Source organism: Protopterus annectens, chromosome 10.part0 (assembly GCF_019279795.1).
Source record: "Protopterus annectens isolate FY-2018-M chromosome 10.part0, PAN1.0, whole genome shotgun sequence".
NCBI lineage: Eukaryota > Metazoa > Chordata > Ceratodontiformes > Protopteridae > Protopterus > Protopterus annectens.
In genome coordinates this window covers 15700879-15727529 of record NC_056744.1, presented here as the reverse complement: position 1 = coordinate 15727529, position 26651 = coordinate 15700879, and the positions used below count along the sequence as shown (strand labels likewise).

At 41.8% G+C, this 26651-nt stretch overlaps 1 protein-coding gene across 1 annotated transcript in view; it reads right to left on the bottom strand.

Annotated features, from left to right (window-relative positions):
• Positions 1-26651, bottom strand: part of SLC25A19 (solute carrier family 25 member 19) — a 358752-nt gene that overhangs the window by 62896 nt on the left and 269205 nt on the right. The window lies entirely within an intron of this gene.

Sequence of the window (26651 nt, the reverse complement as noted above, 5' to 3'; positions counted from 1 at the left end):
TTTATCTTTCCAAACTTTTTAATTTCAATAAGCACATTATTGAACACTTTTCGTTTAATCCCGGGTCCATATAGGCATTTAATCTAATTTAATCTAATTTGCCACATTAATTCTATTTTTTTCAATATTAAATTAGATGGACCACCTCTGGTATCTTGATAAACCTGATCTATCACTTTAAATTTGAATCTGTGATCGGGATATATTAAAACATGCCTTGCTAAAGCATTTTCTTCCTTGGGTTGGGTTATGCTTCTAAGATGCTCATAAACCCTGTCCCTCAGCCTATGGTCCATCTTACCTATATAAAAAGAGGGACAGGCTTGGCATTTTGCCACATACACCACCCCTTTAAAGTTACAGTTAAATCTATTTCTACAATTTAATCTGAAACCATTTATATCTGTCGTGATTCCCACTTCCATTGCAAAACAGTATGGACAATTCCCACACTGCATCATGCCCAAATTCCTCATCTTTGGATTAATTTGTTTCTGCAATAAATTCCTAAAACTTAATCCTTTTCTCCATACTATTTTGGGCACCATTCCCACTTTTGAGATTAACATATTGTCATCTTTCAACAGAACCCAGTTTTTATTAGTATTTCTCTGATCTTCTTATAATCTAAAGAAAAGGTAAGAATACATGCCAAATTGAATACTGGTGGCTCACATTGCTGTGTAGGTTCCATATGATTGATATTAGTTTCTTGTTCCTCGAGATTAATAGCCCTTATCTGCATAGTTCTTTAGTAATGGTTTGTATAAACCATTAGTCCTTTTATATGAAACTTCATGAATCAATTTTTCGATAAATTCTAAAGGATATACCCTACTTAAGAACATACGTTTTAAATTTAAACATTCATCTATGAAACTTTTTTCTGTAGTGTTCATCCGTGCTGCTCAAACTAACTGGCGCTTCACTACAGAGCATTTCTGATGGAATGGGTGTGCACTAGTGTAATGTAAGAATTTATTAGAGTAAGTAGGCTTTCTATATATTCTAGCTTCATATGTTTTTTGATGTTCATTTTTAATAAGTTCCACATCTAGGTAAGATATAGATTCAGTGTGAAAAATGTGTCAGTTGTAAAAATTCAGATGTATTATTTATTGCTTTTAACAAATTCGAAGCAATTATTTCATCACCTTGAATCACCATAAAAATATCATTTAAAAACCTTGTGTAGAACTTGACTTTTTTTTGAATTGATCATTATTTAATACAGAAGTGTGTTCCCAAAAGGCCATTACTAAATTAGCATAACTAGAGCCACATGGAGAGCCCATCACTATGCTTTTCTTTTGAATATAATATTGGTTATTTGACAAGATATAATTATATGATAGAATTATATCCAACAGCTCCTGTACTAAAGAAATCTCTTCTTCCGGCGCACCCTTTTGCCTCGTTCTTGAGGTTGCCCATTCTATACCTTGTTGCTGAGGTATACTAGTATACAATTCCTTCACATCCACTGTAAGGAAGTTATACTCTTGTTTATACTCTAAACCATTCACGTTTTCTAAGAATGCCCAAGAATCATTGGAAATATTTTCTTCTCAACACATTTTTTCATAATGGAATCAACATATTTTGCACAAGCATAAGTAGATGAACTTCTCCCATCTACTATTGCTCTTAATGGGGGGGGGGTCACTCAAGCTTTTATGAATTTTAGGTACCCCAAACATACAGGGTACCCTTGGTGATAAAATCTGCAAATAGTTATAGGTATGCAAGTCAATTCTTGCTTCTATAAATAGGTTATTTAATATACTTCTAATTAACTGATTTGACCTGTTATACTCATTTAGGGACGCTAATTTGTATGTATCAGTACTCAATATATCTTTTATTTTACTTTCATAATCCTGTATGTCCATAAATACAAGGCCGCCTCCCTTATCTGGGTTCATCACCTGTACTTTAGCAGCCAAAAGAAGTTCAAGAATTTCCTTTTCATCTCTATTGATATTACACATACATTCAGATTTCAATTCATTTAATTTCCTCAAATCTAATTCACAAACTTTTTCAAAAACATATAGCAAATTATGCAACGGTGGGTTAAAACAACTCGAGACTCTAAGTTGATTACTCGTGACATTTTGACATTCTAAACGTTGTTTTAAATTCAATTTTCTCACTAACAATTTAAGATCACATATAGTTTGTGCTAAATCCATTTTAAGTGTAGGGACAAATGTCAGGCCTTTAGAGAGAATATCCACTAATTGCTCAGAAACTTGAAAAGATGAAAAATTGTACACAGTAAAGTCTCCTTGCTTATTTTTTATTATATCTGGTGTCTCTCTATGGTAGGTCTCTAATATCACCTCCTGATGTTGTTCCTCTTCTTGTTACAATGTTTTCATTGCTTGGCCCCTTGGAGTTTATTTAAACGTGATTTGAATGGTATCAAAAATTTTTCTTTTGTCTGAAGAAGTCCAACGATTCTGTCAGACGAAAAGCGTTTTTAAACAAGCGTTTTATCTGAATAAAGTCTTTTTGTACAGAGGAACTCAGTGGTCTAGCAGATTTCTTGTGGATGAGTGAAGGATGGCTGTTATATGCTTGTATGCAAGTATGTGTATTTTAGGGTAAGGGTATGGGTTAAAGTTAGGGGACAGATATAGTGTTTTATTTGTGTGTGTGTGTGTGTGTGTGTGTGTGTGTGTGTGTGTGTGTGTGTGTGTGTGTGTGTGTGTGTGTGTGTGTGTCAGTCTTGTGTAGTGGCAGTGTTACAGGATTGTTTTAATGATGGTAAGGTGTAGGGTTAGAATTGGGGGAAGGGTCAGCATCCATTACTAAGGAGAGTCTACACAGCAAGAACTACGGCATCAGATATCTGTACGAAAAACTTCTTCACTGTTAGTCGAAGGGCAAGCTAAGGAATTCCTGCTCAATGACTGATCATAAACAAGGTGAAAATAGGTCTACAAACTGCTATAGCAACCAGGAAACAGAAGTGACCCTACAGCACTTGAACTGTCAATAGGGTTAATTTTTCTAATACACTGACTGTGCGGTGCCTAGGTGATTGGAACTGAAGTAAAATCTTGAATGATTTTAAAGGCTCAATTATTTTAAACATGAAGGTGGACAGTGTAGCAGTAAATTAAATAACATATCACAGTCTACAGTATGTTTAGAACTTCTGACTGTTTTCTTCAGTTCCTTGATGTTGGAAATTATGTATGTCTGAGTCATCAGATGTTTACTAGATTTACTAGAATGTTTTTAATGCTGTTTCCATGTAATTCTCCAACCTCACCAAACTCCTCTGTACCTAGGCCTGAACTTCAGTAACTGCAACAATTGCTGCTATCCTGGCATTTTGGTACCTATTGGTCAAATCTGGAGGAACCCCCCCCCCCCCAAATAACATTGCACAAATGGCTTTTTTCTTTAATGTGATGGCTTCTTTCATCTCTGTCCTACCCTAGAGGGTCAGAGGATTACCAAAATTGCAAGCCCGGCCCACCTTTTGGGCACAACTTCTTGTTGTCACTCTTGAATACTAAGGTCCTGAGCAGGGAGTGCTTCCAACCCTCCATGAGATATGGAAAAAGCTCTTCCAGAGGTGGGAGTTGAACTTACCACACACAAAAGCATCTGACAGACATTCCTAAGACACCCACTACAACTATTCATCAGTATCTACTTTGCTGATGTCAAACCTGATATTAAGTAAGGGTCTCCAGTCAGTGAAGTCTGCTTATGACAGCAAAAAGAGTTGTAATTAGTTCACCAGAAGACACCCATATCCTCCATAAGGTCTTGCGCCTGAAACTATCATGATATCAGGACCATGAACTAAATTAAAATGCAAAGAAATGCAGTACTGGACTCTCTGGAAACAACAATCCCTTTACATATTACATAAACAACACCTCCTCCAAAGAGACACCATCATTACAGACCTGGGCATATTTGTGGACAATGAACTCTCCTTTGACTGCTATGGATTGACTATCATTAAGAAATATTTTTCCCAACTCAGCTAATTATCAAAGGCATATCCTCCACGTCAAAAGAAGTTATTGTCCTTCTACACTCCTCCCTGACTAGGCCTATATTTGAATACAATTCCGCTATGGCATTCACCTATTCAGGCACATCACCCAACTAAAAAAATCTGAATGTTTCCTCACAAAGAAAATCTCTGGTATGAGCTCCCTAAGCTAAAGCAGGACAACTAAAAGCATGAGCTATATACAATCGGACTTACAGACTTCTGATGGTTAGCAAAACACCCTGTCCTGCTTGATCTGTTACACATTCAAAAAAACTAGTAGTACCACAAATGACCATTTTAGGAACCTAAATTCTTATTGCATTAAAAATATAGCCTGATGATGGGATCAATATCCCTTCCAGAGGATCTTCTACTTATAGAATAAGTTTCTCCATATCAAACAAAGCAGCACAATAATCTTTCGGCTGCTCCTGTTAGGGGTCGCCACAGCAGATCAACCGTTTCCATTTCTTCCTGTCCTCTGCATCTTGCTCTGTCACACCAGCCACCTGCATGTCCTCTCTCACCACATCCATAAACCTTATCTTAGGCCTTCCTCTTTTCCTGTTATCTGGCAGCTTCATCCTTAGCATCTTTTTCCCAATATACTCTACATTCCTCCTCAGCACATGTCCAAACCAACATAATCTTGCCTCTCTGGCTTTGTCTCCAAACCTTCCAACCTGGGCTGACCCTCTAATATACTTATTCCTAATCCTGTCCATCCTTGTCACACCCAGTGCAAATCTTAACATCTTCAACTCTGCCACGTCAAGCTCTGACTCCTGCCTTTTTGTCAATGCCACTGTCTCCAACCCATATAACACTACCCTCTTGTAGACCTTCCCTTTCACTTTTACTGGTACTAGTCTGTCACAAATCACTCCTGATACTCTTCTCCACCCACTCCATCCTGCCTGTACTCTTTTCTTCACCTCTCTTCCACACTCACCATTACTCTGAATTGTTGATCCCAAGTACTTAAACTCATTCACCTTCGCCACCTCTACTCCCTGCATCCTCACAATTCCTCTATCCTTCCTCTCATTCACACACATATATTCTGTCTTAGTCCTGCTGACCTTCATTCCTCTTCTCTCTAGAGCATATCTCCACTTCTCCAGGGCCTCCTCCACCTGTTCCCTACTCTCACTACAGATCACAATGTCATCTGCAAACATCATAGTCCACTGGGACTCCTGTATGATCTCTTCTGTCAACCTGTCCATCACCATTGCAAATAAGAAAGGGCTCAGAGCTGATCCTTGATATAATTCCACCTCCACCTTAAACGCATCCGTCACTCCCACCGCAGACCTCACCGCTGTCACACTACCCTCGTACATATCCTGTACCACTCTTACATACTTCTCTGACACTCCCAACTTCCTCATACAATACCACAACTCCTCTCTAGGCACCCTGTCATATGCTTTCTCTAAATCCACAAAGACACAATGCAACTCCTTCTGACCTTCTCTGTACTTCTCCATCAACACTCTCAGAGCAAACATCGCAACTGTAGTGCTCTTTCCTGCCATGAAACCATACTGCAGATCACTAATCATCACCTCCCTTCTTAACCTAGCTTCCACTACTCTTTCCCATAACTTCATGCTGTGACTGATCAGTTTAATCCCTCTGTAGTTACTACAGCTCTGCACATCACCCTTATTCTTAAAAATCGGTACCAAAACACTTTCTCCATTCCTCAGGCATCCTCTCACTTTCCAAGATTTCATTAAACAATCTAGTTAAAAGCTCCACTGCCATTTCACCTAAACACCTCCTTGCTTCCACAGGTATGTCATCTGGACCAACAGCCTTTCCGTTCTTCATCCTCTTCATAGCTATCCTTACTTCCTCCTTGCTAATAGGTTCATAGGTTCGTACTAGGCTATCTGCCCTAAGGCATTTATAAGCCTTAGCCAGAGTGTATGTGGCTTACACCACCCCTTAGGATGAGAATACTACGCCCTTTTAGGGTTTAGTTTACTATGCCTCTGTCTAGTAGTGACACAGAGATGACCCCCCGGGGTAAACCTACGATCTCCCATCCACTGGTCGAGATTTCTCTTGAATAGAGTCAGTGAGGGGCTCTGCCTAACATGGACTGGGATTCTGTTCCAGAGTGTAGGGAGCCTCTGGGTTATGAATCTGTCCCTCCAGCACGTCCTATTTATTTCTGTGTTGAGGTTTAAGTCACTTGTTCCCGTGGCTCTGATGGATTTGGATTTTCTGAGGTGGAGCATGTCCATTAATTCAGGATTGGACATGGCCTTGTACGTCAGGCACAGATCACCTCTGAGTAGGCGGTATACGACTGAATAGAGCTGGTGTTTTTTCAGTCGGGCAGCATATGACATATGTTTAAGACCCTTTATCCTCTTGGTGAGGAACTTTTGGGGTCTTTCCAACTGCTGCAGGTGTCGGGTGAGATACATCCCAAATGGGGCATTGTACTCAATCATTGGCCTGATAAGAGAAGAGTACAGGGGCACAATGACCTCTCTTGACCTAGATGTGAAACCCTTCATGATAAGGTGGGCAATATAGAAGGTCTTCCTAACCACTTTGGCAATGTGAGTGTCAAATGAGAGGTTACTGTCAACCTGGGTCCCTAGGTCCCTGATTACCTCTTCCGACTTAATGGATTACCTATGTGGTAATTTGTCGGTACCTTGTTTTTCCCAAAGGGTATGACTATACATTTTTTGGCATTCAGCTTAAGGCCATGGCTCTGGCACCAATTATCCATTTCTATGAGGCCTCTCTGAAGGATGTTTGTGTCCGCTGGAGTATCAATTATGGCTCCCAGTTTGCAGTCATCGGCGAACTTTGTCAGCCACAATCCTCCTATGTTTGCCTGTACCTCGGAAAAATAAATGCCGAACAAGAGGGGTCCCAGGACAGAGCCCTGTGGGACACCGCTTGTGACTGGCTTAGAGTCTGACATAACTCCAGCAACTCTGACCCTGTGGGTTCTGTCCTTGAGCCAGTTTGCAACCCGTCTTGTGACATATGGGTTTACATTTAAGCTGGTGAGTTTGTCTATGATGCCCGAGTGGGGTATTGTGTCAAAGCCTTTTGCAAGGTCAAGGTAGGCTGTGTGAACTGCCTTACCCTCATCAATGGCCTTAGTGACTGTTGACAAAGCCAAATTGGGTAGGATCCAATGTCTGTAGGTCCCCAATGTCTTTGTTTATGAGTTCCATAATGATCCTCTCCATAGCTTTGCAGACCAGGCTCGTCAAGCTTATGGGGCGGTAATTTCCAGGGTCCGTAGAAGCACCACCTTTGTGAAGTGGGACCACTGTTGCTGTACGCCACTCTTTGGGTACGTATCCTGTAGTAAGGCTAAGATTAAACAGCAGCCTTATGTGTGGGTTTAGTTCCTCCTGTAGTTCATGTAGAACACAGCCCGGGACACCATCCGGTCCCACTGATGCTGTGTTTTTAGCTTTAGAGAGGGCGGCTCTCACCTGGGCATCTAAGATGTTAGGGAGGCTACACTCTGCTGGAATAGTTATTTCTCTTTTTGGGGGGGAGGGGGAGGAGAAATTTGCACTGAACCTGTCTGCCAGAATGTTGGCAATGTCAGTGGGTTCAGTGTATTTTGTGTCATTTTGGACTAACTCTGAGCATATCTGGGAGTTTCCACCCAGGTTTCTAGCATAGCTAAAGAAGGCCTTGTGATTGTCTTTTGTGTCTTTTGCGATTTTTCTCTCAAAGTTGGCCTTGGATGATTTAATGAGAGATCGTAGTTTTTTGCTAGTACTGATCAGAGACGCCGTCCCTTTTAGGGATTTTGCTCTGTCATGTAGTAGCTTCCTCCTCCGGTTGTAAAGTTTGTTTATGGCTGGGGTCCACCAGACCGGGTGCCTGCCTTTGGGGGAATGGGTCTTGGTTTTATTTGGGATTGCATGATCCATGCATTCTTGAAGGTGCCCATAGAAGGCATTTGCAAAGGATTCAGCAGTGTGGGTTGTGGTTTCCACTGGCCCAGGGGCCTTGAAGGATACCACTTCAGTCTTAAGAAGTGTGAAGTTTGCTTTTGAGAAGTTCTTCACTGTGGTCTTTTGTGCAGGGGGTGGGGGCGGGATGTGAATTTCCAGTGAGATTACTTCATGATTCACTATCCGCACATCATCCAACCTGCTCTCCCTCTCATTCTCTTCGTTCATCAGCCCCTCAAAGTACTCTTTCCATCTGCTCAACAAACTCTCCTCGCTTGTGAGTACGTTTCCCTCATTATCCTTTATCACCCTTACCTGCTGAACATCTTTACTAGCTCGGTCCCTCAGTCTAGCCAATCGGTACAGGTCATTTTCTCCCTCCTTAGTGTCCAACCTTTTATACAACTCTTCATACGCCTTATCCTTAGCCTTTGCCACCTCTCTCTTTGCCAATTCCCCTCATCTCCTTATACTCTTGTCTACTTTCATCTCTCTGACAATCCCACTTCTTCACAATAATACTTTTCAGAATTAATTAAATCAGAGGCTGGGCATCTGTAAATTCACCGCTGGTCTGGTCCCTCAAGCCCTTATAGCGAAGGACAGTAAGTGTTGGGCACTGCAGTAACTAGGTTGCAAAAGGTCTACTGGAGCAATTGCCTAGTATCTGCTTATGAATCTATGCTCAAATGCCATGCTGGCTGCCTAATCCAATGTACCACCTAGTGATGAACAGTGCAGAGTTCAACACATCTCGACACATATATGGGTGTCAGGTCTGATGACTTAACTAAAGTTTACCGTCAAACAATGGTCCATAATAATTTAAGGTAAGCCTTCTGCACATACTGTTCATGAAGAACCCATGAGTTGTGCAGAAGTTCAACAACAATTCACCATTTGGGTTTTGTACAGGCAAGACACTGTTCCCAGTCATGTTCTTCTAAGTATCTCCAACATTCCCCATGAGTGCTGAAGTATCTCAACAGGACTACAGAGACGGCAGGTGGTACCCTCTCAACAACTGAACTTACAGTCTCCCTAAAGCCAAAATACTTTCAAAAAGTGTTAGATGCACAAGCACAAACCAGAATTTTTCTTTCTGTAAACTGCACTTGCAGTTTGGAGACCCTAACTTCCACTAGCACAAACTCCAACTGTTCTGCACTCAGCCATGGGATTATGAGTTTTTCCACAGTCGTCTGAACCCGTTGCTAAGAGGAAACTCAACAGTAAGAGTGAAGGACTTACCCTGATCAACACGATTCTCCAGAACCAGTGTTGTGTGTAGAAATAAACACAATTATATTTAGCTGATACATTTCAACACTATGTGCAAGTTCTGGTTCCTTTCACATCTGTGAGGCGATGTTTCAAATTCTAACTGCCTGATTCCACTGGTAGGCTCTAGTCTGTCTTAACTCGTTAATGCCAAGAGAGTTGACCACACTATGGTGTTCATAGTTCTTGCAGAGCTACGTTTGACTGCCTTATCTCACTCAAGTATGTAGTACTTGAAAGGCAGACCATACCTAAGACTTCTGTTCTCATGTAACTTAACAGCAGTATTGAATCTGCGGTATTTAGCACTATGATTAAGAGTATGAAATGTCAGAAAATTATTTCAGTTGAAGTTTTCTAAGCTGGGTGCATATGCAGCTCTTGTCAGAACAGCCCCATCAGATTAGTACTTGAAAAACAGAACATTTTAGTGAATTTCTGGTGGCACATACTGCTCTACACAAGCACCCATTTTGTTGGGCTTGTCTGGGATTGGCAATACTTAATCAGGTTCTCTCCATGGTCTCCTGGACAAAAGGTCAACAAGCACATCAGGAGGGGTTATTCAAGACATGGATGAGCCAGCAACTAAGTTCTCAAAAAAGGCACACTCCTCAGTAGAATGGGCTTCAGTGGTCAAGTCCCTTTGCTGTTTCATCAATTCAAGGAGATCACCAAAGAAGGCATCATCACGAGGGAATTGTTGGGACCCTTTCTCCTCATCAAGGTCAGAATCTTCTGTCAGAAATCCCTCAAGGGAATCCATTTGATTCCTTTTGCAATGGTGCTTCTTTCACAACTCCATGGGGGTAAAAAGTTAAATGACATCAGAACCAATCCTTGGCCAAAAATTATGCCCAAAACATGTACTGGTTCAATTTTATCCCTTTTTATAGGGCCATGCTAAAAGTACAGTTGTGCACATTTACCATAAATGTAGATGTTTGAGAGTATTCACTGTTGCAGTCATCACACTTGGGTTACCTGCCAGGGGTAGCCCTCAGTCGGCCTGAATACCAAACAGAGGCTTAGTATTTCTGTGTCAGTTGCTGTTGCTCCAGGACTGACATCAGGTCATCAGTGGTATAAAATCAGGCAGCAGACGCCATGACCTCAGTTTTTCTTGCCCCAACTGTCAGGAGCCCCCAAGTAGGGAGCTAGGTTATGGTGGAAGAACACCACCAGTAGAAAGGAAAATACCAAAAATTCCCTGTAAGGAGAGAGGAAGAGAGAGAGAGAGAGACAAGGGGGATGGAGGGTGAAAAACCAGGACTGCAACAGTGAATACACTCGAACATCTACATTTATGGTAAGTGTACACAACTGTACTATGTTCTTCGTGTTTCACTGTTGCAGTTATCACACTTGGGTTGATTCCCAAAGTTAAAAAAAAGGGTGGAGGCAGTCAAGAAGACTGGGGGCTGGCTAGGATGCCCTGCAAGACTGCAGTGGCAAAGCCTGCCCTGGATTTGGAGAAAATAGGCAGGTGGTAATGATTGGTGAAGGTATGAACAGAAGTTCATGTTGCAGCCTCCAGGATGTCCCTGGTGGGGACCCCTCTGAAAAAAGCTGCAGAGGTGGAGGTTGCCCTGGTGGAATGCATCCTGACCCCTTTGGGGGCAGCTTCACATGCTGTTTCTAGCAGAAATGGACGCAATGTGCTATCCATTTGGAGATTGTTTGGATATGGCCTTGTCCTCTGCCCTGCTGCAAAGCTGACTAGCAATTGGTCAGTTTTTCTAAATGATTTAGGCCTATCCAGATAGAAACTGAGCTGTCTGTACACATCTAGAGAGTGCAGAATCCTTTCCCCCTTGTTTTGTGGGTTAGGGAAAAAGGTGGGCAAATTAATGGATTGGTTGAGAGCCTCACTGGACACCACTTTAGGCATGAAGGATGGGTTAGTCCTGAGGGAGACCCTGTCAGCATGAAAAATGATGAAGGGCTCTACAGCCATGAGTGTTTGTAGCTCTAAAACTCTTCTAGCTGAAGTGATGGCCAGATGCAAGGCTGTTTTCCAAGAAAGGAATTTTAATTCTGCTGAAGCTACAGGTTCAAACGGGGTAGGGTGAGCTTTTCCAACACAAAGTTAAGGTCCCAAGCTGGGGTAGGAGCTCTTCTGGGTGGCCATAAGTTGTTAGCCCCTCTGAGGAACTGTTTGATGAGAGGGTGTGAGAAGAGAGGTGGCTCTGTGCTGTAATGAACAGAGATGGCAGAGGCATGAATTTTAACAGAAGGATAGACCCCTGTGTGTAGTAGGTCTGCTAGGTAATCCAGGATGAGAGGTAGGGAGGGCTGTGCTGTTTCGGCTCCCTTAGCCTGGATTCAGGAGCAAAACGTTTCCACTTGTCAGCATAGGATTTTCTAGTGCTGGGGTATCTGGCCTCATGTAAAACATCTAGGACTTGTTTGCTTAGGCTGGCAGCTTGAGGAGAGGTCAGGGAATAAGCCAGACTGCCAAGGTTGAGGGTCTGCAATTGGGGATGCATGAATTCTCCATTCTTCTGGGTCAGGAGTGTTGGGATCTGAGGTAGGTGCCATGGTGGCAGGGGTGACAGGCTACACAGCTGTGGGTACCAGTGCTGGTGTGGCCAGTCTGGGGCAATCAGGATTGCCCTTGGTTTTTCCTCCCTTATTTTGAGCACTAACCTTGAAATGAGTGCTAGAGGGGGAAAAGCACAGACTGAGGTTTACCCATTGAAGGACAGAGCATCCATTTCCAGGCCTTACTTTGAGGTTCCCTGGTGCAGAATTTGCTGAGCTGATGATTGGAGTGGGAGGCAAAGAGGTCCACCTTCGGGGTGTCCCATTTCTGGGTTACAAGAGTGAAGGTTCTGTGGTCTAGCTGCCATTCATGTGGGTCTAGCAGGTTTCTGCTTAAGTTGTCTGCCACAGAGTTTAGGGAGCCTGGCAGGAATTGTGCTAGCAGGTGTATTTGCATGGCTGAGGCCATGTGCCAAAGGGTCATGGCGAGCCTGCAGAGAGGACAAGAGCGAGTCCCTCCCTACTTGTTGATATACCACATCATTGTGGTGGTGGCTGTTTTGATCAGTAGAGGGCCCCAGGGAGAATAGGGGTCTGTAAGCTGTCAGGGCATGCTGATCAGCTAGCATCTCTTTTTGGTTGGTGTGCAGATATATATGATTTGGGCTACAATGACCCCAAATGCACCTGTCGTCCAGGTGTGCACCCCAGGTACAATCTGATGTGTCTGTGGTGAGGGTCTGGGTGGTGTGGGGTTATGAGAAGTGAAGTCCCTTGTTGTGGTTGCATGATGCTGCCCACCAAAGAAAATCGTTCCTTAGACAGGGTGTCACTGGTATGATAGTTTCCAAGTCTTGAGAGTGCTGACACCAGAGGCTTTTTAGGTACCACTGTATTTTCCTCATATGCAGTCTGGCATATGGAATGAGTAGAATGCAGGAGGTCATGAACCCTCGAGCTTGCAGGATTTTCTTTGTGGATAACTGGGGTCTGGTGGCTAGTTGAGAGAAGTAGCCTGTCAGGTTCATAGGTTGATACTAGGCTATCGGCCCTAAGGCCTATGCAAGCCTAGCCATAACAATTCCCTGGAATTTTTTTCCCACAATATTTACTTCTCTGGGCCCCTGTCTAGCAGGGCGACTGACATGATCCCCAGGGTGAATTTCCTATCTCCCATCCAATCATTAAGGTTCCTTTTGAAAAGGGCCAATGAGGCGCTCTGCTTGACATGTATGGGCAGTCTGTTCCAGAGTATGGGGAGTCTCTGGGTCAGGAACCTATCCCTCCAGCATATTTTGTTCATTGTGATAAGGTTTAGATCCCTGGAGCGTGTGGCTCTGAGGGATTGGGATTTCTTTAAGTGGAGCATGTCCAACAGCTCAGGGTGTGACATGGCCTTGTATGTTAAGTAGAAATCGCATCTGAGTAGACGATATGCCACAGAGTATAGCTGGAGTTTTTTTAGACTGTCAGCATATGGCATCTGCTTTAGGCCTGTGATTCTTTTAGTGAGGTATTTCTGTGGCCTTTCCAGCTGTTGCAGATGTCTTGTGAGGTACATACCAAATGGGGCATTATACTCTATAATGGGTCTGAGTGATGAATACAGTGGGACAATGACCTCCTTTTTTCTGGATGAAAAGCCCTTAGTGATGAGGTGTGCCACATAGAAGGATTTCCTGACTGTTGTGGCGATGTGGTTATCGAAAGTGAGACCACTGTCCACTTGTGTCCTTAAGTCTCTCATCACACTTTTGATGTTTAGTGTCCTGCCACCTATGTGGTAGTTCATGGGTACATGTTTTTTTCCAAAGGGGATAACTATACATTTCTTGGCATTAAGCTTGAGCCCATGGCTCTGGCACCAGGCATCTGTTTCTGTAAGGCCCTTTTGTAGAATATCCACATAATTTGGGGATTCAATAATGGCTCCCAGTTTGCAGTCCTCTTAGTTAGCCAGAGTCCCTTAGTGTTGGCCTGTACTTCAGAGAAATAGATGCCAAACAAGAGTGGTCCCAGGACTGAACACTGAGGTACTCCACTTGTCACTTGTCTGGAGCTGGATTTGGAGTCGGCTACTTTTACAGTTTGGGTTCTGTCAGCGAGCCAGTTGGCAACCCATTGAGTGACGTAGGGATTTATGCCCAGCTTAATAAGTTTATCTATGATTCCAGAGTGGGGGATGGTGTTGAAGGCCTTGCCAAGGTCCAGATAGGCTGTGTGGACCGCCTTACCCTCGTCCACAGCTCTGGAGACCGATTCAAAGAAGTCAGTCAGATTCAGGAGACAAGATCGTCCCTTCACAAACCCAAACTGGGTGGGGCCCAGTGTCTGGAGGTTTCCAATGTCTTTGTTTATAAGTTCCATGATAATGCGTTCCATGCCCTTGCAGATCAGGCTTGTCAGACTGATGGGACGGTAGTTCCCGGGATCCAAGAAGGATCCTCCCTTGTGGAGCGGGATAACTGTAGCTGTGCGCCACTCAGTGGGCACAAAGCCTGAGTTGAGGCTATGATTAAACATGACACTTAGGTGGGGTGCCAGTTCATTTTGTAGTTTATGTAGTACACAGCCTGGGATGTCATCTGGTCCCATGGATGCTGTATTCTTAGCTTTGGAGAGTGCTGTTTCTACCTGTGTGGCTGTGATTATCGGAATTTGGCAATCTTTTGGTATTGAGATGGGCCCTTTAGGGGGTGAGATGCCATCTGGGATGCTGTGTCCAGGCTTGCTCCCACGAATACAATTTGTTTGTGGGGGGACTAGTTTTGAAATCTTTTCAATGATAGTATACCCCAGGGAGGTCAGTAGGTCCTTAACAAAGGTCAGGTGCTGTAACAGCTTTTCCTGACTGTCTGCCTGAATCAGGCAATTGTCTAAGTAAGAGTAAATTTGAATATTTCTTTGTCTGCAAATAACAATGGCTGGAGCCAGGCATTTTGTGAAAACTCTGGGAGCAGTGGATAAGCCAAAGGGAAACACAGAGAACTGAAAGTGCATTGATCCTGCCCTGAAACGTAGATATTTCCTGCAAGATTCCCTGATTGGGATGGGTAGGTAGGTCTTTTGTAGGTCTAGGGTGGCTAACCAAGCATCCTTGGAAAGCATAGGAAGAAGCTGCTGGAGGGTGAGCATTTTGAATTTTGGTTATCACCAGAAAGGTGTTCAGAATGGATAGATTGAGGGTTGGGCACCAGGTGCGCTCTTTTCTGGGTACCAGGAAGAGTATGGAGTAGAAACCTTGGCCTATCTGGTCTTCAGGAACATGCTGTATTGCCCTCATGGAGAGCAGGGAAAGTGCTTGCTTTTTGGCCTCTGCCCACTGCTTTGGAGGAAGATCTGGGAACCCTTTTGGGGTTGGCAGAGTATGGAAATAAAATTTGTATCCCTGGGACACTATGTTGCGGACCCATCGGTAGTTGGTAATAGAGGCCCAGTTGTTTGCATGGAAGGAGTTTTTTCCTCCTAGGGGCACAAGCAGGTGGGCAGAGGTAAGGGGTGGAGGTGTAAAGTCATTGTGAGTTCTTACCATAAGGGGGTGGCTTAGCACTCCCTGTTTTTGAAGAGGAGGAACTATATTGCTTAGATCTCTGCATTCTCTGGGACTGCTGTCTGGGGGGTCTGCTTCCCCTGGGTCTGGGCTGAGCTGGACAGGAGGGGGCTGGAAAGGACCAGTGCTTGCAGGGGCAATGCCTACTGAACCTCGGAGGCTGGACCTGTAAAAAGTCTTTAACTGTCTGCATAGATTTAGCTTTTTCTTCAATCTTTTTTAAGACCTCTTCTGCCTTGGTGCCAAACAAATTTTCTTTGTTCAATGGTGCATCCAATAACTTTGATTTGACATGGTCTGGCAAGGTCTGTTCCTTAAGCCAAGCATGCCTTCTAAGGACAGACCCAGTGACTGCTGCCCTGCAAGATGCTTCTAGGGTGAAAAAAACAACATTGCCAGGTGTGCTTAGTAACTTGGCTTGCAGAATGCACAAGCTCTTGTAATTCTTTATTTTCTGCACAAGCAGGAAAGGAAGATATTTTTTGTTTGAGGAGTTACATGGTATGCTGCTATTTCAGCGTGTGGAACTGACAATTTAGTGCTCTAATAGCAAGAGTTGTAGAGATGTATACTTTTTTACCCAGTCTGTCTAAAGCTCAGGAATCCCTGTCTGAGAGGGTGGGATTCTTAGCTGTGGTTGTTTTAATTCCTTTAGGTCCTTGGGAGATGACCTCTGGGTCAGCAGTAGGATTTTTGAAAAGGAATTTGTGAGAGTCAGGGACTCTGTAGTGCCTGTCAGGTTTCCTGGGAGCAGGAGGAAGGGTGTCAGGAGTCAAAACTGGATTATAGAAAAACATCATCCACAACATCCAGGACAGGAGGAATGGCTAACTGTTTGTGCTGTGGTAAATCTAAGACTTCCCAGAGTCTCTTTTTTGACTGAGGATAGTCCTGACATTCCCACTGGAAATGCTCCCTTAAAGTACGTAGGATTTCACCAAATGAAAAATCCTCAGATGGAGAGGCAGAAGGAATGGATTCCTCAGCATAAGAATCCTCATAAGCAGAGAGGGGTTGCATGTATTCATATTCAGAAGCATAAGAGTCATCGAACTCCTGTTCAGATAAAACTACTGGGGACAAGTCTCTTTCTTTTGGAAGGGGTAGCCTGGCTATACCTAATAAGCATAATAAAGTCTTCTGCCATTTTAAGCATTTGAGACTGAGGCATAGAAGCAGGTGTCTGAGCTTGGGTCGTCGTTTTTTTGGGCGTAGTTTGTCCCCTGGGCCTTAGAAACTTGGTAGTTTTAGAAAGAACTGAAGATGTGAAAGAAGTCGTCAGTTTGTGTCGAGTATCGGTAGTGCAAAGAACTTCCTCGGAAGCTGGTGCCTACCCAGCAGCTCCAGACCCATCAAAGATAGAGACATCCGCAGGATCCTTAGTTGAAGAAGAGACTTGCGGCATACCGGACTCCAAAAGGGTCTCTGTAGTGGCCTCTGAATCCACAGAAGCAGGCATCAGGGGCTGTGAAAGTGCCTCACTGAGGACCGGAGAACTGACTACTAGCTTAAAAAAAGCGTTGTTGGCAGTTTTGGTCCTGTGCAGTCTGTCTCGGTCTTTATCCTTATGTATTTTCGGAAGATCGGTAGTCGGATGGCTTACCAAATCCATATCGGAATTAGAGAACTGAGCAAAAATATCTGGCTGCAATAAGGGCCCAACAACGTATAGTTCTGGCATTGAACAAAGCACAAAAGTGACAGCAAGGGATGTCGTGGTCTGGGCCTAAACAGGTGACGCAGTAAGAATGGAAGTCTCAATGTGGAATTTGCTTTCCACAGCCGAGACGATTGTTAACTTTTTCTGACGTCTGTTAGAGCAAGAAAGAAGGATCCCCAACGGGGTACTTGGCTTTAGAAAACTTCAACTTCAATTCAGAAACAAAAACTCAAGTAGCGGCCGACTGGCACTCATGCGAACGGCTTCTGCTTCGGGCTCCTCAACAAGAAAGACTGATGTAATGGCTTCGGCTGCCTCATTTTATACCACTGATGACCTGATGTCAGCCCTGGAGCAACAGCAACCAACAAAGAAATACTAAATCTCTGGTATTCGGGCCAACTGAGGGCTACCCCTGGCAGGATAACCCAAGTGTGATGGTACAACAGTGAAACACAAAGAACATGTTAAGTCTCTAAGCATACATGTTTCTCATTTGGAATCTCCGTAACATCAGCTGACCTGGAAAGAACGTTTCAAAAATATTCAAAATGTTAAAAAGGAAAACATTGGTGATATATTTAGATTGCAAAACAGCAATTAAAATGTTCTTACTTCCAGTTGGTGGTCTTTTCAAGCAACATCACCCTGGCTTCCCAAGACAAAAAAATGTTAAAGACTGCTCAACACAAGAAAAAAAGGAATTTATACGGTAGAATAGAAACCAGCAATTTATCTTGGAGAATAAATATGCCAGGGTGTTCGGATAAGCTGAAAATGCCAATTCAATGGGGTAAGGGTAGGGGGAAGTTCCAGATCTATAGGATTATTACACAGCAACCCAATTAAAGTGGTTATATGAAATCCATTGTAAACAATACAACTTAGGATGAAAGGAAATTGGGATTAAATTTGTAAGTACACACACAGTATGGATCCTCAAGCCCTTATGGAAAAGGGGCACAACTAGGTCTAAAGTAATCCACCCTGTTGGAGGTCTGGTATTAATTCATGTCTTGATAAATTCATTGTAGATTCATGTGCCTATTATTAACCTATGAAACTAAAAATAATCAAGGTTACCATACAACTCAGAGTAACCGACATTATTGTTATATTCGGGAAAAGGACAATAATGAGACTTTTTCTAACAAGAGTGGTGGATATGGCTAAATTCATTATGAGAAGGGGGAGAATTTGGGAACTGGTGTCATTAAAGCTTACCAATAGGACAGTAGCCACTAGATAAAGACTGAATAATATAGCAACAATATGGTACAGGAAAAAAAAAACAGTATTTTAAGGTTTTGGGAGCAACTGCAAAGGGGGGTTAAGTACCCTATCCTGGGACCAGACAAAAAGATAACATGTCTCCTCCTTGCAAATTGTAAAGTTTTTTTTTAGTGTTCGAGGCAAGATGGTCAACTCAGATATGGAAGCTCTTGACTGAACCTAGGACCTACACAACAAACTTAAAAAAGCTAATCAGTTGGGGAAACAATCTACCAAGACAGGCAAAAAAGGTTCCTAAAGGGGTTAAACAAAAATGGGAAGCCGTTTGATGAGCAGATGACATGTGAAGCATGAGAGTAAATTGGTGCAACACCGAGATATGCGATTACATAGAAGATTCAGAATTTTCGCTTGGAAATGTCTACACAGATATTTTTATACCCTAAGTACAGTAAGGAAAATGATACAAGATGTAAGTGGCATATGTGAGGGTGTCCTGAAGAGTGAATACCAACCTAGAAACATATTGGTTGGATTGTGCAAAACTGAATTGTTATAAGCAATCACTGCAGATTTTGTTAGCTGAACTGCTTGATAAGCAAGAAATGTTAAAAAAATGATCCTTGACATGGAGTTGAACTTTCCGACAATAATAAATCTCTAATGATTTTTTTTCCAATTATCACAATTGGTGTTATCATAAAAATGGAATCAAGAATTTCTTTCACTCTCCAGGAGGTGCTTGCTATACCCGAAAAAGTATCAGAGACAGAAAACAAATATATGCAGGGTAAGGGTTGTAAAACTCAATAACAAGTGGTTCCATGGGTACTTATGAAAGAACAAAATACTATGTAACTGATAACATGCAGGGCCAGAGGGGTTAAAAACATCAGTAGTTAGGTCAGCAAAAGGGTAAGTAACTAACTTGTACTGATAAAAAGTTGATATACTGCTGATTGTCAATTATTATTAAGGTCAAACTGAAACAAATGTGCTATATTGTAAATAGGTTTTCTACACGACTAATGTCTTTCTATTCTGGATGAAAACTGCTGAAGCAGCTGGCTTGTGATTTTGTTAGAATAAAGGCTGGTTTTACATGAAAAAAATGATTGGCAGTTATACTGGGGAAATCCATATTTTACATATGTTCGTGGGTATGAGTATGCATACATAATATACATTTTGCATACACACACACACACACACACACACACACACACACACACACACACACACACACACACACACACACACACACACACACACACACAACTACTTTTTCTATAATTTATACAAATTTTTATTGCTTTTGTTTGAGTTGGCCTTGAAAAAGTGTCAGACTACAAAAAGTTCTTAAATGGTTATCAGAAGAAATGTGGCCACACTATCAATTACCTGCACTGACATTGACCTACCCACCTACTTAACTGCAATTAGCACTGAATCATATTGCTCAACTGTCCTTATTTTTGCCTTGTATTTTTGGTCTGTTCCTCATAAAATGTGAGGTTTTTTTTGGCAAATCACTGAAAATTGAAGTCACTAAATAATGACACATATTTCAATTTCAGACTTTGTGTTCTTCAGAAAATGCATGCGAACATAAAACCTGTTATTCTATCTACCTTGTAACTTTATAAGAGTTGTTGTGTCTTTTGGCTTTTCCCGGTTAGGGGTCGCCACAACAGAACTCCGGTCCACTAATGATTGGCAGTAGATTTTTACATGCAGAGTTGCCGGCCTTGACGCACAACCTTCAACGAAGGTACGCCCTTTCACGCATGTCTCCACACAGGAGACGCTCTAGCTGAGAATCGAACAGGACATCTTACTGTGAGGCAACAATGCTACCCCTACGTCCCAATTTTTGGGCCTTTGTTCACTCCATTATATAAGGATTTGTGCACATTTCTTGTGCTAAGAGTTTGAGAAGTATGCACTGGATATCTGCTCTGATACATGTCATATGGATTCAAAAATACGTCCATTGTTCCAGTGTTTTGGCACTAACTATTCTCACCAAGGATGGGATGTTTCCAACTATCCTCTTTTGCTACTCCAAAACTGAACATAACAGCATCTACCTACATGTCATGGACAAGCATGTGTTAAATACGACTAACCATACTGACAAAAGCCAATCTCGAAAATCTGTTAAGTATAAACTGCTTGAAATTAATTTACGTGTAAACTAGCCTCCCAAATGTAAACAAATAAGATATATTCCACAGATTAAGGCCAATCTCACAAGTCTCTTAAGTACTAGCGTATTAACTGCTTGGAATTAACTTACTTTTAAAATAGGATTCCGAATATAGAGAAATGAGATGCATTAAAGTGCAGGATTAGGCATTTTGGTTGGGGAACCCAGCAGTGCACATGCAAGCTTGAACAGGCAGCTTTAGAAATGGCAAAGAATGAAAATGAACCTGGACTAATAAGGGGGTCATAAGCACAATGCAGAGAAGTGCATGGTTATGCATTCTGGTGGAGAAATCTAATACAAGATATGCATATTTGGAAAAGAGGCAGCAGGAAGGGCACAGGATGAAAAGAACAGGAGCGGGGTGGGATAAGAGGTCAGAGATACACCTAGGTTATTCATGTTTTGAGAGGGTCAATTAAATTATCAAGTTATCACAGGGTACAGAGCACTGGTTTAGAATACATATACACAGCATAATATCTAGTTCAATAAGCAGGCATGCAGGGTTTTTTAAACTCTCAGTTTAGCAATTCTGAGAAACTAAGACAGCTGCAGCACTTGTAAAGCTGTCAATTACTATTTTAAAACTGAAATTCTTCTAAATCCAATGTGGAAGGCTGCAGGAATAATTCAAATGTCAAGAAATAAAACACAAGCACTCACCATATCAGTTTATCATTAGAAAAGTCTTCTGCAGTGGGTAGTTGCTGGGATATAATCTTCTGAGGACCCCTTCTTGACCCATATTCTTGCATTTTCCAGAGCCCACATATACATGAAGTGTGGGAGAGGCAACATGTTCCTCCTGCTTGCACATTCCCTGATATCACACTCTGGATGTAGTGTGTACTGTTTGGAAGAGCTCTCCAAGAAGGAATCCTGTTATAGTGAAATAGTAAAGGCAATAGCAAGATCCTGTTACCAGGTTTGCAGTTTTCTGCATCGTTATCCCAAGGTTTGAGTTTTAGTATCAGTGCTATTTAAATAAGTTATGGTTTATTCTGTAGTATGGTGTAGTAAACTACATGTTTGCCTTAGAAGTGTATTTGTTGATGTACGTGATTTATAACATTTTTTGCAGTGAAGTGATGCAAATAAAATGCTGGGATGGTGGTGTATTTCTGAAGAGTCTGTCCTTGCTCCATGGTTGTTCAGCCACAACGTTATCTGAAGATGAAAGGGTGCTTCTCTGAAGCCAAAAAATACTTTCTTAGCTTGTTCTGCTTTTGTGCATTTCAAGATTATTGCTTCAGTTTTAGTGGTATCTATCCAATATTAACCCAGCCTTAAGAAGGTGAATCCATTCTCAAGTTCCTCAGTTTTGACTCACACTGAAACAGGTATACTTACAAAATATAAAGAAATAAGGACAACAGCATTCTAATCCTGCCAGTCTTAGCAAACTACATAGACATCCACCCACAAGTCATATTGGGGGGGGGCAGAATAATTATGAAACAATAATCTGCACTTAATGCAGTGTACCTCTCAAAGATCAAGTTCTTTTTCTATCTTCACCAATCCCTGGTCCAATTCTTACCCCTCCCAACACATTCACTCTGAGGTCCCAAGTTTTTTTGTGTATCAAAGTAGTGAGGGAAAAATCCAGACCCTCTCTGGTCTTATAAGACTTCTTGGGTGGCTCTTTAGAAGGTTGTACACATTCTGTTGTGTCCTCTGACTGGATGGTACTAGTAGCAGATGTGAGGGGTGGGTGTTTGAGCAATCTTAAAAGTGGCATTGAGTAGTCTCTGGATATTATTTCCCTGATCCATTTGTCCTGTGTAATGGTCAGCAATAAGGATAAATACAGTGAAAACTACTCCCAACTGCATCCATGGTGGGACAGTCGGGCAACCCTTCAGGGTTGATATTTAAGGAATCTTTGAAAGGTTCACCTGAAACCTTGCTGATGCAGACTACCTCGGCCTCTTTGGTGGTGGTTAGAAGACAATGGATCCTCTGTCATACTGCTGCTTCTGCTGTAACTGTTAGGATTGGTAAAACCATGAGGTTTGTTTTGCACTTTGTTTCCTTTGAAAGTACTGCTGGGGGGCAAAATCTTAACCCTAACAGCTGTGCATTTTTTTAGGTTTTTTTTTGCTCTCTTGCTCAGACTGTAGTGGCATGATCAAGTTCCATCAAAAGTGGCACTGACGAAAGCCGCAGAGCCCATAAAGTCTACATGGTGTAACCAGGCCTATCCAAACATCCCAATGCCTGAGCCAGCCACTCTATTTGCTCTCTACACTGCATTATGCAAAAAGTGCATGGCCAATGACAAAACAGAGTTGATGGTTGCAGCTTGGGTCTCCAGCTGAATCCTCAGCTTGCCTATGGGCAACCTTTTCAAAATTGCTACAGTTTTGTCAGCTAAATCATTCTGAATCCCTATACGTGCAAATAATTCATCACCCTGACTGAAAAGGAACTTATATATATATATATATATATATATATATATATATATATATACACATACACTTTCTGAGTCTATACATCATCTGTGATTCTCTATTAGGAAGATAAATAGCCTAAGAATCCCCAGGACCTCATGTTTGGTAGTCAATGATAGCACTATGGAGTCGACAAGTAGACCTTTGCTCCAGTGTTGCCTATCCTTTGGGTTATGCAACACTCTGTTTGGCTTCCATGGAACTGGCACAACTACATCAGGCTCTCTCCACACCTTGGAGGATACCATATCAATCAGCTTGTTGGGGGTGGCACTTTCTCATCATTTCCATGATCTCACCAAATGTGGTGTCATCAGGACAGGACTGGGAGGAACCTCACCTTGGTTGAAATCTATGCCAAGCAAGGGAGATTCCAAAGGGGATTCAAAGTACTTTTTTGCACTTCCTATTCCAACAAGGGTCAGGAGGGACTCATTCAAGCGAACCTGAGGCAAAGCCCTCCCAGATCATTGCAGTTATTGCTTATAGGGTTTTCTGCCATGTGTAGGTAAGATCGATGTGTGGCTGAAAGTCACATTTGCAATAGTGTCTGTGGGTGGAACTGGTGGAACTTGGACATATCCTTGTAAAAAGGTCACCTTGAAACTCCTGTGCAAAAATCCATTTGCCAACATACTTGGACCTGAAGCTATTGACACAGACAGTCAAAAGATGGGTACTGGCACCACCAGCACAGATATTTCTGGAGTTGAGGTCACTAAGGAAGACTTTGGTGTCAAGGGACTGAACAACAAAAGCATTAACAACTAACATAACAGGGTGGGGACTGCTACCTGTATCAAATGCTCAGCACCAAGCTTGTCAAGTCTAGTTGGAGCAAACATCTCCATTGACACAGATGGCATCAATGCTGAAGAAAAAAAACTTCCTTTGGTACTGAGAACAATGATGCCAACTCTCACCAGTTCCAGAATTCCTGGAGCCAAAACAGTGTCTGGGGGATGAACAGTGGCATGAAATTCTTACGCTGCCCTGGACACAAAGGGGGCTGAGATGATATGCACTGCATCTAACTGGAGTGGTGTTGAGTAATAACTAGGAAAGTTATAAGAATGACAGCATTTACAATCTGGTGGTCTTGATAAAAGAACAAAGAGCACAATACTTTGTGTGATGATGTTAGAAGATAGGTATGCAAACCCTGTTTCCCTGGTGTAGAAGGATAAAGTCCTAACTACAACCCAGCTGGCCTGTGTCTGATTGACAGACAATGCAGCTGGAAGTAGCAGGCTGGGAAGATGGAAGTAAGTAGTATCCGGCTCACCCAAACTGGAAGAAAAGAGGTAGCTTAGCTCATCACTTGCGTGACAACCAGTGAATTCCTAGCCTGAGGGGCATGCTACCATGGTCCACCCATGGTGGTTAGGAGGCAGTCATGTGGGAAGCTTCTGTGTTCCTCCCAAAAACACTGGCAGTTTTAGCATCTCAAAGCTGTCAAGGGGTGCCAGGAGCTCCTGGGGCAGGAGGAGGCCCTGATGTTTGCCTGGATAATGTACCACAACTGGCTCTTGCTTCACTGGAGAATGACTAGACTAATGATACTTCTTGTCCTTCTAAAGTTTGGGGGGAGTGATGGTTAGCAGGCAGAGGGGTTTAAAAAAACAAAAAAGGAAAAAGATACGTAAATGAACATATGAATGGGTGGATGGCAGTTCTCCTCAATTTCCTTTAACTGATAATTCTGTAAAGGAAAAATGAAATAGAAGCTGAATTTGGTCTGATGCTTTGAGCCTTGTTTTTTTCTGATGGGCAGACTAGGTGAAATGTTTGACACCAGCAGTGGCATGGTGAACAGCAGAGTTGGACTTACAGAATGACATCACTCTTTTTTGTCCATTAATGGCTAAACTGCAGCAAATACTAGAGTCAGAAATAGAACACACACAAGTGAAGATAATGTAAAGGGTTGGCAAAAATGTTTTTAATGAATGGGAGGGGCAAGCAGCCAAGGAATTGTTTGTTGTATTATACTGTCAAAGTGCAATATGCATGATTGCAAGTACAAATAAAATAAACCACCACCAAGCCAACTGCAGAAACCAAAAAAATGAACCAAAATAGGAAACCACTGCTTTAGAATTAGCTGTTGAGTCCTTCATTAAAAAAAGTTTACTGGTGTATGCTTTCATTTATTGACTTAATCAGTTAAATGCAATTAAACTGAAGCACTTAAGACTATAGAGGGAATTCATAAAGATTACCATGACATCTCAAGGTAACCTTTATAAACATGTAGGCAGCCCTAAGAAGAGAAAACGGCAAACAGCTCCAACAGCACTAAACCAATAAACCGTAACCAGTGACACCAATATAGCTGTTAAAACTTACTTTTACTGAAAAAATAATAATAATAAAATAGAATGAAGTGCTTTTCGTCAGGTCAAATACCCGACTTCTTCAGATTATTCACACACTTTAAACCAACATTTGCTGTTATATATTAATTAGGTCCTGAGAGCCTATTTAACTTCATTAATCTATTAAATTATTAAAGAGCTAGCAGCAAAGAAATAGCAACAAAGAACAAATACAGAACAGTTAATATAAATGGTTAAATAAATAATTAAATAAATTGTAATGTTATAAAATGTACATAGTAAAAAAGTATAAAGCACAGACCATAATCAATACTCATTTTATAGTATATAGCAACGGTATTTATCTTTTTAAACTCTTTAGTTTTAACAGGCTAGAAATTGAACAAGTATCATTTAAGCCTGGATGGCAGTAGGCATACAATCTTACTTGCCAAATTAATTCAGCTTCTTCTAATTGTACAGATCTCGGGCCACCTCTTTCATTAACTGGAATATGGTCTATAGCAATAAATTTAAAACTGTGGTTATGATTGGTAACAACATGTTTAGCTAGAGCATTTTCCATTTTTGATGTCTTAATTGCGTATAAATGCTCGTATATACGCTCTCTCAGCCTTCTAATAGTTTTCCCAATATAGAAGGCCGGGCATTGTTTGCATCTAGCTAAGTAAACCACATAGCATGAATTACAATTTAATTTAAAACCTATTTTGTATCTACAATTATTGATACAAAATTGTGTACCCTCTTCAACATGTTTACAGTAATTGCAATTCTGACATTTATACGTTCCTACCTTCGATGTCTTACATCTTTTCTTAAATTCCAAAATGTTTTTTAAGTTTTTTCCTTTCTTGTATACAATCTTAGGGCAAGGACCTGTTTTGTTGAAAATGTCTGGGTATGCTCTAAACAATTCCCAGTTCTTGAGTATAATGTCAGTGCATATTCTACTATCTTTACTAAATGTAGTAATGAAAGTGGACTTACAGTTATCATCAACCAATATTGGGACTGGCAACACTGGGTTCGATAGTATCCCAGGTTCATCAGTCCCATCAATCTCATCAATCTCATCGGTCCCACTCATAGATATATTAGTGTAGGAACTTATGAGTGAATTAATAGAATTGTTAGTACTGACTGGTAGTAGTGGGTTATAGAAATGTTGGCATCTTTTATTAGTAACTTCTTGTATTAATTCATCTAATAAATCGGTGGGATATCCACGTGCCATAAACGTTCTTTAAAGTGGAACATTCAGCGTAAAAATCGTTGTCCAGTGAAACCATCCTGGCAGCACGAACCAGCTGCCCTTTAACCACAGATCTTTTTTGAAAAAATGGGTGGCAGCTGGTAAAATGCAAGAATGTGTTCGAGTATGTTTCTTTCCTATGAATTTTGGCAGTGAAACAATTAAATGTCAAGTCCTTGCTAAGCATCACGTCTAAGT